The sequence below is a fragment of the Protopterus annectens genome, chromosome 7.part0 (genome assembly GCF_019279795.1).
Source record: "Protopterus annectens isolate FY-2018-M chromosome 7.part0, PAN1.0, whole genome shotgun sequence".
NCBI lineage: Eukaryota > Metazoa > Chordata > Ceratodontiformes > Protopteridae > Protopterus > Protopterus annectens.
Window position 1 is genome coordinate 1,155,570,796 of NC_056739.1, and position 19,250 is coordinate 1,155,590,045.

A 19,250-nucleotide genomic window follows, 5' to 3' on the forward strand; every position below is an offset into this window, starting at 1 on the left:
AGAAAAGACAAGTGCAAATGTAGCAGAAGGAGTAGAGGACGTGATAGAAGAGGTAGAGGATGTGCATGAAATCACAGATAATGAAGAAAATGAAATTTTGGACTTAGCATTATTGAGCTTAGAGCTCTACTTAGCAGACACAAAACTGGAAGTTACACTTCTGGTAGAGGAGAGGGAAGTTAATTTCCTGTGTGACTCAGGGGCTTCAAGGACCCTGATACATCCTTCCAAACTACCAGAAAATTCAGAATCTCTTGACTACATATTAGTGAAAGCAGCTAATGGACAGCTGTACCGGGAGCCACTCTCCCACAACATAGCGATAACTGACCCAGTTTCAGGGATGACCCAGAAAAGCAAAATTGTTGTTTCTGCAAAATGCCCAGTGAATCTCTTGGGCAGAGACCTAATGCAGATATTTGGCATAGCCATAGTTCCAACTATGCAGGGTATGGAAGCACAGCGACAAATGGATACTTTTGTAGTGCGACCAGAGAGTGAAACATTTTATTGGTACAGCCAGGACTTAGTTACGTCTGGTCCAGGGGCAGTAACCGAAGAACTGATGAATGTAGCCATCAGTAAATCCCCCTCCCTTGACACTGATAAACAGCATTTGTTGCATTGCACTCTATATTACTGTAACAGACCAGGACCTGATAAAGAATATGAGCAAGAACTGTTTAGAAACCATGCTAACAGATTAGTATTACGAAATTTGTACTGGGACACAGAAGGGAACAGTGTAGTAAGCTGTTCATTGCCCCAGGAATTCCTAGCACTTTACAAGTCTAATCGATTACCACATGTGAGTTTAACTAAAAATAGAAACTTGAAGTGGGCAGACCTAGGAGAAAAAGTCACAAGGTGGGAAAAGCAGAAAGAGCTAGAACTTTCCGAACAGGGAGTACAAAGGCAGAAACTAAATTGGATAACGCACAGGCAAGTGAGGATAGCTGAGTAGCACTCTTACTAGAGGAAGAGGAAAAAGCCTTACAAGACATACCAGAGACTCTCTGGTCAACAGGGAAATCAGATGTAGGACTTATTCGTACAGCAGGACCAGTTACTATTACGCCAAAATCAGCATTTAGACCTCAAAAGAGACAGTATCCCTTGAGAAAGGATGCAGAAATAGGAATCAAACCTATAATAGCAGCCTTACTTAAGGAAGGAGTCTTGATAGAATCTCCTGATTCACCATGTAATACACCCTTATTTCCTGTTAGGAAAGCAAATGGAGAATGGCATATGGTCCAAGATTTACAAGCTGTAAATTATGCAGTTATACCCAGGGCACCTACGGTGCCAGATCCACACACTTTATTGAATGACTTGAAACCTCAACAAAAGTATTTTTCTGTGGCAGATATTAGCAATGCATTTTTCTCAATACCGATACACCCTGACAGCCAACATTGGTTTGCATTTACATTTCAGGGGAAAAGGTATACATATACGTGACTACCACAGGGATATTGTGAAAGTCCAACAATATTCACACAGGAAATGGCAAGTAACCTAGCGGGATTTATCCCACCGAAAGGCAGTCAGATTTTACTTTATGTAGACGACATTCTGCTGGCAGCCCCCACCCAGCAAGAATGCAGAGAGGATACCATAGCATTACTACAATTTTTAGCCACTCAAGGACACAAGGTAAACAAAAACAAACTGCAACTTTGGAAAAAACAGGTCAAGTACCTGGGATATGTAATATCCAAAGAAGGCAGAATATTACATGAAGACAGAAAAACAGCAATATTACAAGCACCAAGACCAACTACCAAGAAGGAAATGATGTCCTTCCTGGGTACTACTAACTTTTGTCAGAGTTGGATTCCAAACTATGCCTTGGAATCTGCTCCACTGACCAACATAATATTCAAAAAGCCGATGGCAGCACAAGATTTATTACAGTGGACACCAGAAGCAGAATCAGCTTTCTGCAAATTGAAACAACTGATAGCTTCTTCATTAATTTTAGGATTACCAAATTATCATAAACGATTTTTCCAAACTGTAGATTGTAAGCAAGGTTATATGACATCAGTGCTAACACAACAGCATGGGGACAAACAACGCCCCATAGCTTACTATTCATCACAGCTAGACACAGTGGCACGATCCTTGCCCCACTGTGTACAAGCAGTAGTCGCAGCTGCAATGGCAGTGCAGGCTTCAGCCTCAGTAGTATTGTTCCACCCTCTCACATTGATAGTGCCTCATGCAGTCGCGATTATTTTACTGAAAGAAAAAGTAGCATAATTTTCTCCTGCTAGACATCTTTCATGTATGACTATACTGTTGAGCCAACCCCATATGACAATTGAACGATGCACAACTTTGAATCCATCAACCTTGCTCCCAACCCCTGCAGATGGCAAACCATACTGCTGCCTGCAGGAGATTGAGCAAAAGACACTACCTAGAAAAAATCTTACAGATGTTCCCTTGGATGATGCCAATGTGATATACTATGTGGACGGCCCGTGCAGGAGGGGTCCTACAGGACAGAATCTAGTGGGGTATGCAGTAGTTTCTGATACTGAGATGTTAGAAGCAAAGTCTTTACCACACAACTTATCTGCACAAGCAGCAGAATTGATTGCTTTGACAAGGGCATGTACCTTGGCAAAAGGTAAAAGAGTGAACATTTTTACTGACAGTCAGTATGCTTTTTCTACTGTACATGTTTTTGTGCAGCAGTGGAAAAATAGAGGAATGATAACATCTACTGGTAAACCAATTAATCATGCGCAATTTATTTTAGATTTGTTAGACTCTATTCAGTTACCTCAGAAAGTAGCTATTTGCAAATGCGTAGCTCATACCAAGCAACAGGATAGAATTTCAAAAGGTAATGCGAGGGCTGATACAGCTGCAAAACAAGCAGCTTCAGCTTTAGAAGTATTTCTTTTGAGTGAGGAATTACAACCATCTGAGATTTTAGACTTAGAAATGTTAAAAACAATGCAGACACTTACTACAAATTTAGAAAAACAAAAGTGGATAAAACGAGGAGCAATCCTTGAGAAGGGACTGTACATCTCCAAAGAGAAGAAACCGATTTTGCCATCTAACTTGTTTTAATATGCAGCTTTGTTGAGCCATGGGCAGTGCCATGTCTCAACAGGGGGGATGGTACAGTTAGTGAATCAAGTGTTTACGACATATGAATTTACAAACTACACAAAAAATTTTTGTGCAGCATGCTATGTTTGTAACAAGCATCATGCACAAGGGGCATTGAAACCTAAGCAGGGGAGTTTCCCTACACCACCGTATCCATTCCATACTATTTGTATGGATTTTATAGAGCTGAACAAATGCAAAAATAAGAAGTACTGCCTTATCATTATAGATATGTTTTCCAAATGGGTGGAAGCTTTTCCAACAAAAAATCCAGATGCTGCTACTGTTGCAAAAGTCCTTGTTAAAGAAATTATTCCTAGATTTGGCATACCGGAAAAGATTTATAGTGACAATGGCACACACTTTGTAAATCAAACTATACAACTCAGCCGTTATTTCAGGATTTCTCTGAAAAATCATTGCGCATACCACCCCCAATCTGCAGGATTACTAAAGAGGCATAATGGGGGTTTGAAAAACAAGCTTAGGAAATTGATTAGTGAGACACAAAAGAACTGGTTGCACTGTCTACCTCTGGCACTGTTGAGCATGAGAACTGTTCCAAATGCAAAAGGATTAACTCCTTTTGAAATTCTGTTTGGGAGAGCATATTATACACCTCAATGGAAACCTCTCATGCCTGCAGAGCAGGAGGCTGACAGTTCACTTGCAGAGTATATGAGGCGATTTTTGAATAACAAACTTTTGCAGTTAAGTTCTGTTTCAGATAAAGAGCAAACCAGACCATCGGAAGCAGCAGTAGCCCCAGGCGCATGGGTCTGGGTGAAGGTCGTGAAGAAAAAGAACTGGAGTTCTCCGAAGTGGGAAGGGCCGTATCAGGTACTACTGTCGACACCCACTGCAGTCAAGATCACAGAGCGAGCATCCTGGATTCATTTGACACATTGTAAACTGGTTAAGAACTTTGAACTGGACAAAAACCTTGTTACTGTTGTACAACGAGAACAAAATGACCAGGTATAGAGTAAACAGAGATGCAGAACAACCTCAGAAAATCTGCATGATTATTTTGATAGCTATACTGATAACATTGATCTTTTTGTTGTGGCCTTTCCTTTTCCCAGCCACAAGAGTTGAACTGATCAAACGTGATGCATTACTCATAGACTGGCATCCAAACTTTAACACTTACCAAGCAATTAAATGTGTGTATGCTGAGACTTTCAATGTTTCGAACTGCTGGGTTTGCACAGCTATACCAACAGCATACGGGGGATTATTAATGACTGCTGTCCCCCTAGGGGTCAATGAGACCTGGGAAAACTTGATTTTTGATACTACACCTGTGAAATCACAAGACAAAATAGCATTGTACCTACCTGTTACACAGAAAGGGATTGCATGTTTTTACAAGAATGACACTATTCAGGTGGGTTGGAGCAATTGCAATGTGACTGTTTCTTATAAATGTTATATTAAATCCAGTAAGACTAAAACTATTTGTGATACAAACTATGATGCATATTTTGCTAAAATGCATAGAAATGTTGATGATATACAACATAATCCTGTTCTTTTAAAGCAGCTTTCTATTATTGATAAGAAAATGTTTTATGCATGGCAAGCTTATATCAATACTAAAGTAGAGAATTGTTATTTTGTTTGTGGGAAAAAAGCATATAAATGGCTACCTGAGAATTGGTCCGGCAGTTGTTTTTTGGGTTACCTGGTTCCGGCCATACGACACACTGCAGCTTTGCCTCAGGGAAAAATTTGAAATGTCAGAGAGGTCAGCAGTAAACCTAGAAGTCCAATTAAGAGACCCGAGAATCCAGTAGGATGAATTGAAGCAATATGGAGAAACCATAGCTCTGTAAAAAACAAAGATAAACTGACACACATGGACTTGAGTGACACCATTATATCATGGGCAGGCATAGCCCCTGCATATGGCGCAGTAAAATCAATTTGGGAGCTGAGAAAACTGTCTAAACTTCTCAAAGTTATGAGCAATGCAACTTTTTCTGCTCTCGAATTAGTGACTGATGAACTGAATGCTATGAGAACTGTGGTGCTTCAGAACCGCATGGCTCTCGACTTCACCCTAGCGGTGAGAGGTGGTACGTGCACTTTAATCAAAGAAGAATGCTGTTCATATATTCCTGACAACCAGCACAAAATAAACAACCATCTTGAGGTGATCTAGCAAGTGTCGACCATGACCAAACCAGGCCCAAACCCTCTGACAGACTTTTTCCAGAATTAGTTTGGAGGATGGGTTCCATCCTAATGAACATCCTGATTGCCATTTGTGTGGGATTACTCCTATTAGGAGCATGCATTTGTTGTGGTATTCCCTGCATGAAAAAGTTAATCAAAGAATTTATGATATATCAGTTTCTGAGACAGTACTGAAATTGAAGAATTGTTGAAAAGTGAAACACTTTCATAAGTTTAAACTGAATGACTCTTTTAACTGCAAATCCTGAATGGAAGAGGTTAGGAGAAGAAGCAAACTGTTTATTCTTTTGAAAATAGAATGAAAAAGTATTAACAGGGGGGAATGTCAGAAAAATATGTATTAATGTGTGTGCTTAATGCTAATTAGAAACTAAATAAGTTAACACGTTTTTCATTCTATTTTATATACAGCTGAATTTCATATGAGACTAAAAGATGCTTTTGAAACTGCAGTGTGCTTTCTGAAACTTGCAAGATGCCCTCTGAGCTAGTAATTGCTAGTGCAGCAATATTCATGTTTATGCCTTTTGGAAATGTACTTGAGAAGCAGGTGATTATCTGCTAGGTCAGGAAGCAGAGAATGAACAATGCTATATTCTGTAATGTAATGATTTTGAACAATTAGCTCTGTTCAAAGTATGAGAACACGCACAGCTGCAGAAAGTTAGAGATAACATAGACAAAGGACTGTTGGAGAAATGAACTGCACTCTATACTTGCTTTGTGCTCAAATTAGCCATAGTACCTTGAATGGTAACATTGCATATATCTAACCGGTGGTAGCCAAGGCCACGTTGTTTTTCTTAAGAAGTTTCTCACAAAAATTGATAGTACAAGCAGAAAATCATATAAATAAGCACTATGAAATAATGATGTTAAAACTTGTGATTTACTACGTCAGCTTGGTAGGCAATGTCTTATTAGAAAATGTATAAAAATGCCTGCATTTCCTGATTCTTGTTAGACAAACTCTGTATTAGCACGTTTTTGTCTCCTTGCTGCAAGATTAAAGTGCCTTAACCTGAACCTACCGTGTATTGATCATTTTTAAAGTATATTTTTCCTTTCACACCCAGATTCTTCTACACCAGTGGCAATACAAAAAGTAAAAGATGTTATTATTCCCCTTATCATTTTCTTACAAATATAAATGCATCTTCTCTATTCCTCCATGGAAAAGGATAATAAGATGAAAGGTTGCAGTCTTCAGAGTCCAGAAGGCGGCTGACAAAATCATGGTGGAAAATTATGATTAGGAATCAAGAAATTCCTCATTCTCAGATGAATTCTTAAAAAGATGAGCATTAGTATGCTATATCATTCTTAACTAGATGTTTTCAGATTTTAGAAAAATGCAGCTAGTACAAATCCATACTCATAACCAGCAGCCTGCAGTGACCCCTGAGGATTGGCCATGCTATTTAATATTTTAAAAGTAGATCCTGCCATCACTACTGTCAGTATGGAACACTTCCAAAAGAAGATTGCTTCTCTAGCCTCCCATTATATAAGGAATCCATGTCATTCAATTGGTTTAGCAAGTATTTATTCCTTCTAATTTATCAGTACTTGCATGAAATTACCTGACTCATGACCAGATATCTGTGTTCAGTTTTAGTACATATTTTAGAGACTACCCATTTCTTTTTCCTGAAAAGGATGAAAAAAGCAAATTAACTAAGCTTAAGAACATACCAAAGGGTCTGGTAGGGAAGAGAATGCCCATGGAGGTAAGTAAAGTAGATAAAAAAATTCAGGCTAAAAGGCACAGGCTACAGTTAATGTACTTTGCCAATGCCACAGCCAGAGCATGGTGGCAGAGACATACTGCCTGATATCAAAGGAGCCCACATAACAAACATTTTCTGCCATTGTTTAACACAGAACCATTATCATTAACAAGACAGTGTGTTTTCTGTCATCTGCATGAACTGATATAAAGTGAGTATAATAATTTCATGTTATAAAATGGAATTAAAACTGTCTATCCCAGGACCTCCACAGTCTTGAGAGCTGAAGTTAGTTGTAAGCTAGATATGTGCATATGATGTGATATATTTCCTCTTACTCTGGAGGTGGTACTTCACCCCATATTCTTCACTGTGAGGTGTACTCCCATACAAAGGTTTTGATAGTAATAAAAGGTTGGAAGCATCCAGAAGTCAATGGATGAGTGATTTCCTGCGTGTGCTTTGAAGTGAGAATTCATTTTCTGGTAGGTATGAGCAGATTATTTGTTGTTATCAATGGACAGAAAATTCTAAAGTATTTGAAAACAGCCATGGTTTTTACCTTGTTTTAATACCCGATTCAGGGATTTCAGTACAAAAAAAAAAAAACAAACAGCATGAGCAGGAAGTAACACAGTGTGGTGGTTGTCATTACAATGGTGTCTCAAAATGATGCAAATATTGTGGACTGATGTGAAATATTAATTAATCACTGTTCCAAAAGACTCCTGGACTTTGTGTGACATACTGTGCCTGTTTGTCTGCGGGACTCTGAGGCTTAGAAAGAAAGAAGCTATTTTGTATGTTTTGCCTTCGTTTGCCTTTACAGAAATGTATTTTCTTTGGTGCACATTTGCATGAGAAGAGTCTGCACCACTGACTTTTGTTTGGCTTTACAATAAATGTGTTCATTTTATGATCTTGTGGACTTTGGTGCATTAATCTTTTAAATTAGAGGTTGCAGTGGGCATTTTTTATACCAATCTTTATGCCAAATTCCTGATTTTCCTTTTGATACCTGCACCAAGTCATACAAGTTTGAGCCAATTTACCCCACCTAAAGAGAAAGCTTACATACAATGTTGTTTACTGGCCACTCCTGTGGTCTTTGTGTTGCTGTTGAATGGCGTAAATTTGTGTTATTCCAGCCAGAATGGCAAGAATGCTAAAATTAAGTAATTATTGCAAACCATAGCTGCTGCTGCTGCTGAAGGTATGGTTTCCATTGCCAAAGCTATGTCAACATCAAAGGCAGTTCCACCTCTGAAAAAAAAATGACCAGGGTGGTAGACCTTGATGTATACATGGTAGCCTCTGAGTGATATGTTCACCAGGCGCATCCCCAACACAGTTTTAAATGTTCTATCAGGTTAAGCAGAATGCCACAAAAATGGAGAATTCTAAGCAGCAAGTACATTTTGAGGAGGAGAAACTTATTAATAAGAAAGACTCACTAAGTGGCACGGTCTGTTTGAAATAATGGAAAAAATAATGGTGTAAATTATGAGGTTTAACAGATTGGTTAGATATATCAGAAAACGATATATGCCATTTCAGTGCTCTAAAACCATGGAAGGAAATACAGACCACTTTAATTATTTTAATGGTAGAAACTGTACCTGCAGTGCAGTTAGATCACACATCATACTGAGACTATTCGAGGAGAAATGGTTAACTTAACTCATTACAGCCGAGTGATGTCTCCAGGCGTTTCTGCAGTTACCTCCTACTGCACCTCTAGGCATCAAATATTGCCTGTTCATATTTGCATTAATAATTCCAAAACCATGTTACATACAAGGTATCAGAAAATTGTATCTTGAAGCATACATGATGGCAAACACAACTGTATTGATATATCACCTCTGTCAATGGGTATTTGTTAAAATATAAGGTGATTTCATTTTTTAAATGCTGAAGCCACGCCCACTGGGAGTTAAAGGTACACACTCAAAAGAGCTCTACTGGAGGGAATGAGTTAAAACAGATTATACCATGACCCCCCCCCCATTAATATTCCAAAACGTGCACGCTTATTAGCCAGCGTACACGTTGTAAATCGACCTATACTAATGGAAAAAGGTCCGGTCGCCCGGACTTTTTCCATTAGTATAAGTCTTTTTTAAAACACTGTCTCGCTATGTTAAACTCCTTTAACATAGCGACACAGTGTGTAAAAAGCAATGGAGATCTTGCTTTCTCTGTTGCTTTTTTTTTAAACCTGTCTCGCCATGTTAAATGGGTTTAACATAGCGAGACAGCTGTAAAATAAGCAACGTAGATCTCCGTTGCTTATTTTAAAGCTGTCTCGCTATGTTAAACCCATTTAACACAGCAAAACAGTTTGTAAAAAGCAACGGAGATCTTGCTTTCTCCGCTGCTTTTTTCAAAACTGTCTCGTTATGTTAAATGGGTTTAACATAGCAAGACAGCTTTAAAATAAGCAACGGAGATTCTCCGTTGCTTTTTTTAAAGCTGTCTCGCTATGTTAAACCCATTTAACATAGCGAAACAGTAAAACACAATGGAGATCTTGCTTTCTCCGTTGCTTTTGCCCACAGCTCTGACGTACTGCTTAGGCATGCGCAGTACATCAGAACTTCCACGGAATACCAGACAGCTGCGGAAGGGCAGCAAAGAGGCATTATACAATGCCATTATTTAAGAAAAGTAATTATTTTTTTTCTTAAATAATGTCATTAGATATACAATAACCCACTTCTAGGTGTGGGTAATGCTGGATTTACCCACGGTTGGCTTTGTTTGGTCGCCAACCGTGGGTAAATTCAGCATTACCCACACCCAGGCGTGGGTTATTGCTATAATATCAAACTCACAGTGAAATGTTGTGGAAAAGAACATTTAAAAAAATGCTTAAGATGAAGGAGATACAGGAATCAAAAAGTGAGTGGAACAGCTCATAGTGTTAGGACCAAAGTCTGATGGAACAGTCTGTTTCTGTAATGGGTTTATGAAACTGAAGAGTATTTCAAAATTTGACACTACCCAATGCTTAGAGTGGATGAACTAAAAGGCTGGAGAAACCAACATTCTTTACAATATTAGATCTATATGATCTGGTGAAGAGGTACTGGCAAATCCCTTTAACAGCTGAAACCAGGGAAACGACAGCTTTTTGAAAACACGAGGACCTATTACATTATACTGTCCTTCCTTCTTGATTGCATAGTGCCCCTGTAACCTTTCAGAGATTAAGAGATAAGAGTCCTAGAGCCCTATGTCAAATATGTTGCCACTTCCTTTGGTAATGTCATAATATATTTTGGGGATTACAACTCATATCTGCTTAACATACACACTTTACTTCACCCCTTGAGACAACCCAGCTTAACTTTTAATGCTTCCAAAAGCATGTTAGAAATCACATAGCTAAAATGTTTGGGATATGTAATAATCAGAGGGAATTGTTAGGCCCCAGAAAGAAAAAAAACTTGAACTGTTTAGAAAGTAGCCTATTCTAGGCAAAAAGAAGCAAGTGAAGGCATTCTTGGGGTTACATGTGTACTAAAGAAACTTTGTAGCACAATTCACATCTATAGTGTGCCCTCTTAGAAACTTGATAAAAGGGAAGATGTCTCAAACTAAAATGGGTACTAGAGGCATATAGTACTTTTAAGCAATTAAAGGAAGCATTATATTCAGAACCTGCTTTTAGCATTCCTGAACTTCAATAGTCCTTTCATAGTTTAACTAGAGAAGAACATTTATTTAAGGAGAGGAAATTTTAAAAAGGTTACCAGAGATTGCAATGATTATAAAAACATGGCTGCTGATGTTCTTCCATGTGGTGATAATCATAGCAGATTTTGCAAACAGGATAACCATGACAATTTTTTAGTGATCAGAGACGACTCAGGCAAGGTAACTTCTCCCAGTAACATCAGAACAGCAACATAGGAAGTTACCAGGGCAAGTGATTGTTAGCCCTGGATTGTATTACTCAGAAGTAGAAGCTCTGGTACAGGCCAGATGGGCAGAAGAGCCAAGGGCAGATTCATGTCTACCAAAGGCACAACAATTTTGGCTTATTACCAAGAAATCAGAACAGTCAAACCTTTCAACACTCTTGGAGGCCCAAGAAGAAGAAATGAGGGATGTGGAATCAAGAGAACTCAATGTTTTCACATGCATAGATGGACTGGTTACAGTACTTCAGTCCACTGGGGTCTCAACACTTTCAGGGTCATTAAAAGCCATTTCAGGAACTTTTAAGACTTAATTTGTCTAGTACTGCACTGATCTACAAGTAGAAGTTATTTGGTGTGGTCTGGGGTTTGTGCCTACACGCAGAGCATCTGCGGTGGATGCAATAAATTCTTTGAGATCGTTTACCCATAGGGTTAACCTAGCAGTTTTATTCAAAAAGGAAATAAGTGATTGTCAGTCCACTGTGTTACACAAACCTAGCACATTTATACCATAAAGCTTGGATACTGTCTCAAGCTTTGAAAAGATTTGTGAATCTGAGATCAGAGAGTTATTGCAGAAACCATGCAACAGCAGATGTTTTAGTTTAAGCAAAGATGAGCATGAAGCATTGTTTGCACTTAAAAGTAAAGAACATTTATGTATTATGAAGACTGATGTTAATGTTATTTGCCACATTTACTTTAATAAACACAAGTCCCAGTGATTCCGTCTTATGTTTTTATTTTATTTTATTTGTTCCTTCATAGTTTATACTAATGCATCAGATACAGGCCTTGGGGCAGAGCTTTCACAAGCCTTTGAGGGGGTGAACACTATATATACTAAGTCATAAATTGAATATAGCAGAGATGAAGGGGTCTATATCATGTTGTTTAACTCTTAAAAGTTTGAACGTCATATGGTCAACACTATATGATCGAAATTTTAAAAGTAAGAACGTTTCAAAGGAGATCTCCGTACACTGTGGAATGGGAAGAGTTCCCTTTTCTGCACTGTAGTGCTATCTCAGAGTTGGTATATTTAAAGAGCGGGGGTGTGGGGGGGTGCAGGGAGGCTTGCCCCCTGCTTAAACCATTCAGGTAGGTTTTTTCTTTGGTTTATTTTTTTTATTACATTTTCAAACTTTGATCATATGGTGTCAACCATATGACGTTCAAACTTTTAAAAGTTCGATTATGTAAAATAGAAGCAAGATGAAGTACCACCCTCATGAGAGGGAATAATTGTCAATTATGTGGACACTCTCTTTAGTAAAATCTGTCTACTTGACCAGGACTTTACATTGGTCAAAGATCATGCCCCTCCATCCCAATGTGATTTCATAAGCAAAAGGTTAGGAATAATAATCTACTAAACTTTGTTGGTGAGCACATGCCTTACAGTCATTTAAGTTTACCATAAAACACTGGTCAGGCTTCACCCCTCCCATAATGCAGAAGGCCTTTCCAGGGCTCAAAGCCCATCTACTGGGCCTGAAGAATTGGGTTTCAAGCTGTAGGGGGGAGTCATTGTAACACAGTGTTGTGGTTCTCACCCTATGATGTGTCAAAATGATATAAATAATATTGTTTTTTTAAACAAGAAACATCTTTATTAAATTATCATGTATGACATAGGCCATATTACATTTATATAAATGAAAATAAACCATAGCGACACAATCTCAGTTGCAAACATTATACATTCCAAAGCATGCCGACACAACTGCATCACTTTTAATATATCCACTCATTGTTAGCCAAACATACATAGCTCATTCATATCCTGCCTTCTTTTAAACATCATTTTTCCTCTGCATGTATTGATCACATTTCTGATTTTTTCCTGTGTAATTTGCTCCTACCCTTTTCCAAAGATCTCAGTTCCAGTTGTTTTATCTCTGTTACTATCTTCAGTACTTCTAGTAAAGTTGGTTTATTCTTTGATTTCCATTTTCTAGTTATTGCTTTTTTGGCAGCCATTATCATTAGACTCAGCAAGGCCTTACTATGTCTAGGCAATTCCGATTCTGTATCATAGCTCAAAAAATCATTTCCCTAGTTACTCCAATTTCCTCACCCAGCATCGCCAACAGAGCAGTCTGCAGGGAATCTTTAAAGTCTGCCAACACATTACATTCCCAGAAAACATGTTCCCAGTTACCTCTTTCTTCTGCATCACACCTACAATATTTGTTGTCTACCTGAGGAAAAATTCTTTGAAGTCTCCTTGGGGTATAAAAATACCTATGTAAACACTTCCAGGCAAAGATCCTATCTTCTAGATATTGTTGCATATTTGGGAGACATACATAGATCTTCCCATTGTTTCTTTATGAATTGCTTATCTAATCTCTCTTTCCAATCTTTCCTAACCTCCTCTTATTGATTCTTATAGTTATCATGCAATAATTTATATAGTCTACTAATTATTCCTTTCTTAACCGCAGCTTTTGCTCTAGATTCTACTACAAACTCTACCAGTGCTGGTCTTTTGTTTAGGGCCCTCGATTTCTTTCTTTGCCTATACTCTGATATCAGTCCTTGATATGGAAGGCAATCTCTAGACTGCAGTCCAAATAAGTTCTTGGCATCTTCTCATTCTATTGCCTTTCCCTCGCTAGTTATTTCTTCCCAATACCTTGGTTCCTTTGCCAGTTTTCTCCAATATATTCCTGCTCCGTCTTGCCTATTGTCTGTATCCCTAATTGCAGTCGTCCCTGTTGGCAGAATCTCCTTCCTCCATTCCCAAGTTGGCTTTGTTCTTAGAAGACAAACTTTATGAATATAATATTCTGTATGATTATTGTTATTCTCCTTAAAGGTTTACATCCAAAATCCCAGTCTCTCCCTGTTACTTGAGTTTCACCCCTTTTCATCACCATCTCTTTCCACTTTGAATTATAGTTTTCTACTTGTGCTATGTATACGAGCCATAACTGTGTAGCTCTGAAATACCCTTTCAACTGGGGTAATCCTAATCCACCCTGTCCTACTGGAAGAATAAGTTTATCCCACTTGACTCTTGCTGTCTTCCCCTCCCAGATAAAGCCCTTCAGCTCTTTATTAATTGCTATCCACAGCTTCTCATCTGGTTGATAAAAATATGCCTGACCTGTGTATAAGACTAAAAGGACTAAAACATTTTAACTGCTTGTATCTTATTATTCATATCCATATAACAAAACTTCCAGTTTCTCAGTTTTTATTTTATCTTTTGTTTAGTCTCTTCTCATATATCCTTAGCTGCCACACTAGAATCACTTTTAATCCATACTCATAAATACTTCGTTTGATCATGTCCCCATAAATATGGATATTCCTGAACCAATATCCGTATGGGTACATAATTTACCGCTATTGCCTTTGTTTTAGCTTTATTAATTTTGTATCCTGAAAAGATCTGAAACTGTCTCAAAATGTCCTTCAACACTGTAATGTCTCTTTCTGGTTTTGTCAGGTATAAAATAATATTATCTGCAAATAAAGCCAGCTTTTCTTGACTACCATACCAATTATATCCTTGAATTTCTGAGTCCCTTATTTTCTTTGCCAATAGTTCTAAATACAATGCAAGTAATAAAGGGGAAAGAGGACAACCCTGCCTGGTTCCACTGCTCAGGCAGAAATTATCAGAGAGGATCCCACCTACTTTAATGTTCACCACCAATCCCTTATATATCCTCCTAATCAAACTTATACTTTTTTCAGAAAATGCAAATGCTTCCATTGCCCTGCTTATACAGTCCCAGCTTACTCTGTCAAATGCTTTCTCTGCATCAGGACCCACCAACAACAATGGTATTTTTCTTACATTCTGCTTCCATCTGGATCATCAGTGTTCTGTTAATGTTGTCAAATGTTTACCTCCCCTACACAAAACCACATTGAACCATATCTATCAGTTTTGGCATTACTTTGCCATTCTTTTAGCCATTACAGACATGAACACTTCATAATCATGGTTTAGTATTGAAATGGGTCTATATGAAGCTGGATTGGATGGATCTTTACCCTCTTTAGGTATTACAGCTACCACTGATTTCTTCCAGGATTCTTCTCTTGTTAAAGCACTGTTAAACAAATCCTACGAGATCTTTATCAGTTTTTTGATTCCTATCTTCCAAACCTCCACAGGAATACCATCTATTCCTGGAGACTTTCCTGTAGATTGGTTGCATATCACAATTTTTATCTCATCTCCTCCTATATTAGCCATTAGTAATGGAGCCTCATCTATCTCTAACCTTGGCATATTTAATTTTTCCATAAACATTTTCATTTGTATCTTTTCTTGATTTTCATATTTCTCTGCTTTATAGAGACTTTCATATAATTTCCAAAAGATTTCTAATACCTCTACAGGATCTCTTGTTACCTTCCTTGTTTCAGGCTCCCTAAGTTTGGTGACAGCCCTTTCTACTTTCTGCTGCCCGAGTCGTTGTGCTAAAAGTTTTTGTGCTCTAGTGTTATTATCAAAAATAGTTACACTCTCCATTTTAATATGGTTCACTGCTCTTTCTTTTTTGTATTTATCTGTGAGGCCATTAACATTTAAAGACATTATATAAAGACTCATATTCTTGAGTACTTATTATTCCCGCCTTTTATGTACATCAGCTTTTTTATTAAATGTCTAGTTCCAGCTTTTGTGTTACATGCATGCACTACTTGGCAGCTTAATCTTTTATACAGTTGTTTCTTGTTACCTCCAATTGAGCCTATGTCACATCTTGCAGAACTTTTTGTTTTATGGAAAACCCTCAAGAATACACATATATCCCCTATACCCCCTAAAACCTACTAATTTAATAATGACACACAAAACTGTATACATGTTCAAATAATGAAGTTTTGCCCCTTAATAGGAACAAAAGTTCCAAACTGACAGCCACACACACACAGACTCAAGCTAAACAGAAATAAAGATTATCCATATTAATGATATGATGTAGACTAAATACTTTAGAGTCCCCTACAAGTTTAACAAAGTCCAAACAAGTCCAATATTTCCAGATTTTCTTGATCTGCCCTGTTTTACAAATATAATTATTGCTTTGTAATCCCACATTTGTCCATGTCCAAGTTATTGATTTTAGTCTCCAAACATCAATGGCATGAAGCTTATTCTTTAGAGTCCCCTACAAGTTTAACAAAGTCCAAGAAAGTCTAATATTTCCAGATTGTATTGTTTTATTACTGTTTATCTCCATCTCCCAAACCCTGTCTCTACTTCATCTCCAGTCTACTCTCAGTTCCTCTAGTCAACTCCTGTGCTTTTTCCCTCTCCCAAGCACTTTCAGTTGAAACACTAGGAAAGGTTTCACAGGCACAGTCTCTCTGTGGTCTTTATTACTAGAAGAACACGAAACAGAATCTCCTTCTGTTTCATAACTCATTTTTTTTTATTTGACAAGCTTTGTATTTCTTCCTTAGCATGTACTGCATCAAAAAATGTTTTTGTTTCTCTAGGGAAAAATATTTTGAAGATAGCTGGGTACAGTGGTTTGAATATCACTCCTGCTTCTCGTCATTACGTAAATGATGGAATATATTTACTCCTCTTCTGCCTGGTGTACAATGAGTAGTTATTCTTCACAAGCCCTCTGTTGTCTCCCACTTTTAGCACTTTGTCCTTCTGCCACAGTTTTGTCAGAATCAACTCATTATGCAGGTAAGATTGCATTTTTACTATTAAAGGTCTACGCTGTTTTCTCATAGCTAGGTTTGGAGTATACAGACAATGTGCCCTTCAATTAACAATTCCTGTTGTGAAATACCAGTCCAGTTGCTTATTTGTGCTTTCAAGAAATTAATATAGTCTGTTCCTCCAGCCTCTCAAATATAGCAAAAAATCTCAGGTTTTCTCTGTGTGCGCTATCCTCTTATTCTATTATTTTTTGAAGCATCTCTTATTGTGCAGTCTCATATTCAACCAGCCTTTTCTTCATTTTGACCTCTGAGTTTTGCAGTTTCATCATCTCATGTGAGTATATGTTTAAAGCTTCTTCCATTTTTCCCCAGCTTTTTATCATTTTAAGTTGATATACTCCATCAGTGTTCCATTTATTTTACTCAGGTCTGTATGCAATTGCTTTACATGTTCCTCAAGGTTACTGGGAGTCATGTCTGGAGCTTGCACTCATACCTCTAACTGTACAGATTTTCACAGAATTTCCAGATTTTTGCCACATATTTTTGGTCCATTTTCCATAAAATTGTGGTTTTCTGGCAAAGCAGTAGCAAATCATTAAAGTCTGAAGTTAGAAAATAATGACAGACATTGACGTTTTAGACTTTATACCCTTCAGAAAATTCATGCTAATGCAAAACCTGTTAATCTATCAACTTTCTAAGTTTGTAAGAACAATATTTAAAAATTGTCCCTATTTTTGGTCCTTTGTCCCACATTTATGTATTGCTTTGTCCAGATTTCTTGCTCTCAGAGGTTGAGAGGTATGCTTGCACTTCTTTTTGCTAAAGAGCTACAGTACTTTTCCAGTCAGTTTTTTTCATCACCTTTTGTAGCTGATTTTCCTTCAGGTCCTCTGTATTTCTTTTTCCTGGAATCCAGGCAGCGCACTTACTAGTTAGTTATTGAAATTTACTCAGAAATCCAGATCCACTAGTTTTCTCTGCTAAGTTTCTATTTTCACACTGGAAGAGTCAGAATTAAGCTGTTATTCAATGTGCAGCCATCTTAGAAGTTGATGTAAATAATATTGCTGTACATAGAATGTTTTGTAAATGTGGTGTAAATTCTGTATTTCTATTTAGGAAGGGCAGGTATACTTTTTTGTATTAGTTAAACCAGTTCTCACAGAGGGTGCTGTTAACAAGCGAATATCCCAATAGTGTTATGTATAAAAAGGAAACACATGGCCCTGGTTGGCATCACCAATCAGCAGGAGTTTGTCTTATTTTCTAGGAGGTATGCTATAGTAAAAAAGAAGCAAGCCAGAATGACCTGACATGCTCTGGAGATTTTATACTACAGATACAGGCAGAATGAAGCTATGTGAAATCAGAATGAGACTGCAGCAAAACTAGTATTGGCAGACTGTAAAGTTTTTGCTTGTTTTTGCCTATGCCACGGAATATGCACTAATATTTTTTTTCTGTTTAATAAAACCATGATATTTTTATGGATTAATTGCATCTGATGCATTAACTAATATAACAATGCATGTATGTGCATGTGCACATACACACACATACACACTCTCACTCGGATAAATGGTATACAAAAATAAAACATACACAACATGTTTATTACTTTTGAGGTCTAAATGGCCTAATTCTACCTCATTGTGAAAAAAACAGTGGTGAAAGTGCAACAGTACCTTAACCTGCTGGTGGTACATATCAGGAACAAAGTTAAAATGTACAATTCAAGCCATTCATAGGTTCATAGGGTGGTACTAGGCTATCAGCCCTAGGGCCTATACAAGCCTAGCCATAACAATTCCCTGGCTATTTCTTCCCACAGTATTTACTTCCCTGGACCCCTTTCTTGCGGGGCGACTGACGTGATCCCCGGGGTGAATTTCCTATCTCCCATCCAGTCATCAATGTTCCTTTTGAAGAAGGCCAAAGAGGTGCTCTGCTTGACATGTATGAGCAGTCTATTCCAGAGTCTGGGGAGTCTCTGGGTCAGGAACCTATCCCTTCAGCATATTTTGTTCATTTTGATGACAAGGTTTAGATCTCTGAAGCATGTGTCTCTGAGGGATTGGGATTTCTTTAAATGTAGCATGTCCAACAGCTCTGGGTTTGACATGGCCTTGTATGTTAAGCAGAGATCGCCTCTGAGTAGACGATATGCGACAGACTATAGGTGGAGTTTTTTTAGATGGTCAGCATAAGGCATCTGCTTTAGGCCTGTGATTCTTTTAGTGAGGTATTTCTGCGGCCTTTCCAGTTGTTGCAGATGTCTTGAGAGGTACATACCAAATGGGGCATTGTATTCTATAATGGGTCTAATGAGGGATGAGTACAGTGGGACAATGACCTCCTTTTTTCTGTATGAAAAGCTCTTAGTGATGAGGTATACCACATAGAAGGATTTCCTGACTGTTGTGCTGATGTGGTTATCGAAGGAGAGACCTCTGTCTACCTGTGTCCCTAAGTTTCATATCACACTTTCGGTGTTTAGTGTACTGCCACCTATGTGGTAATTCATGGGTACATGTTTTTTTCCCAAAGGGGATAACTATATATTTCTTAGCATTGAGCTTGAGCCCATGGCTCTGGC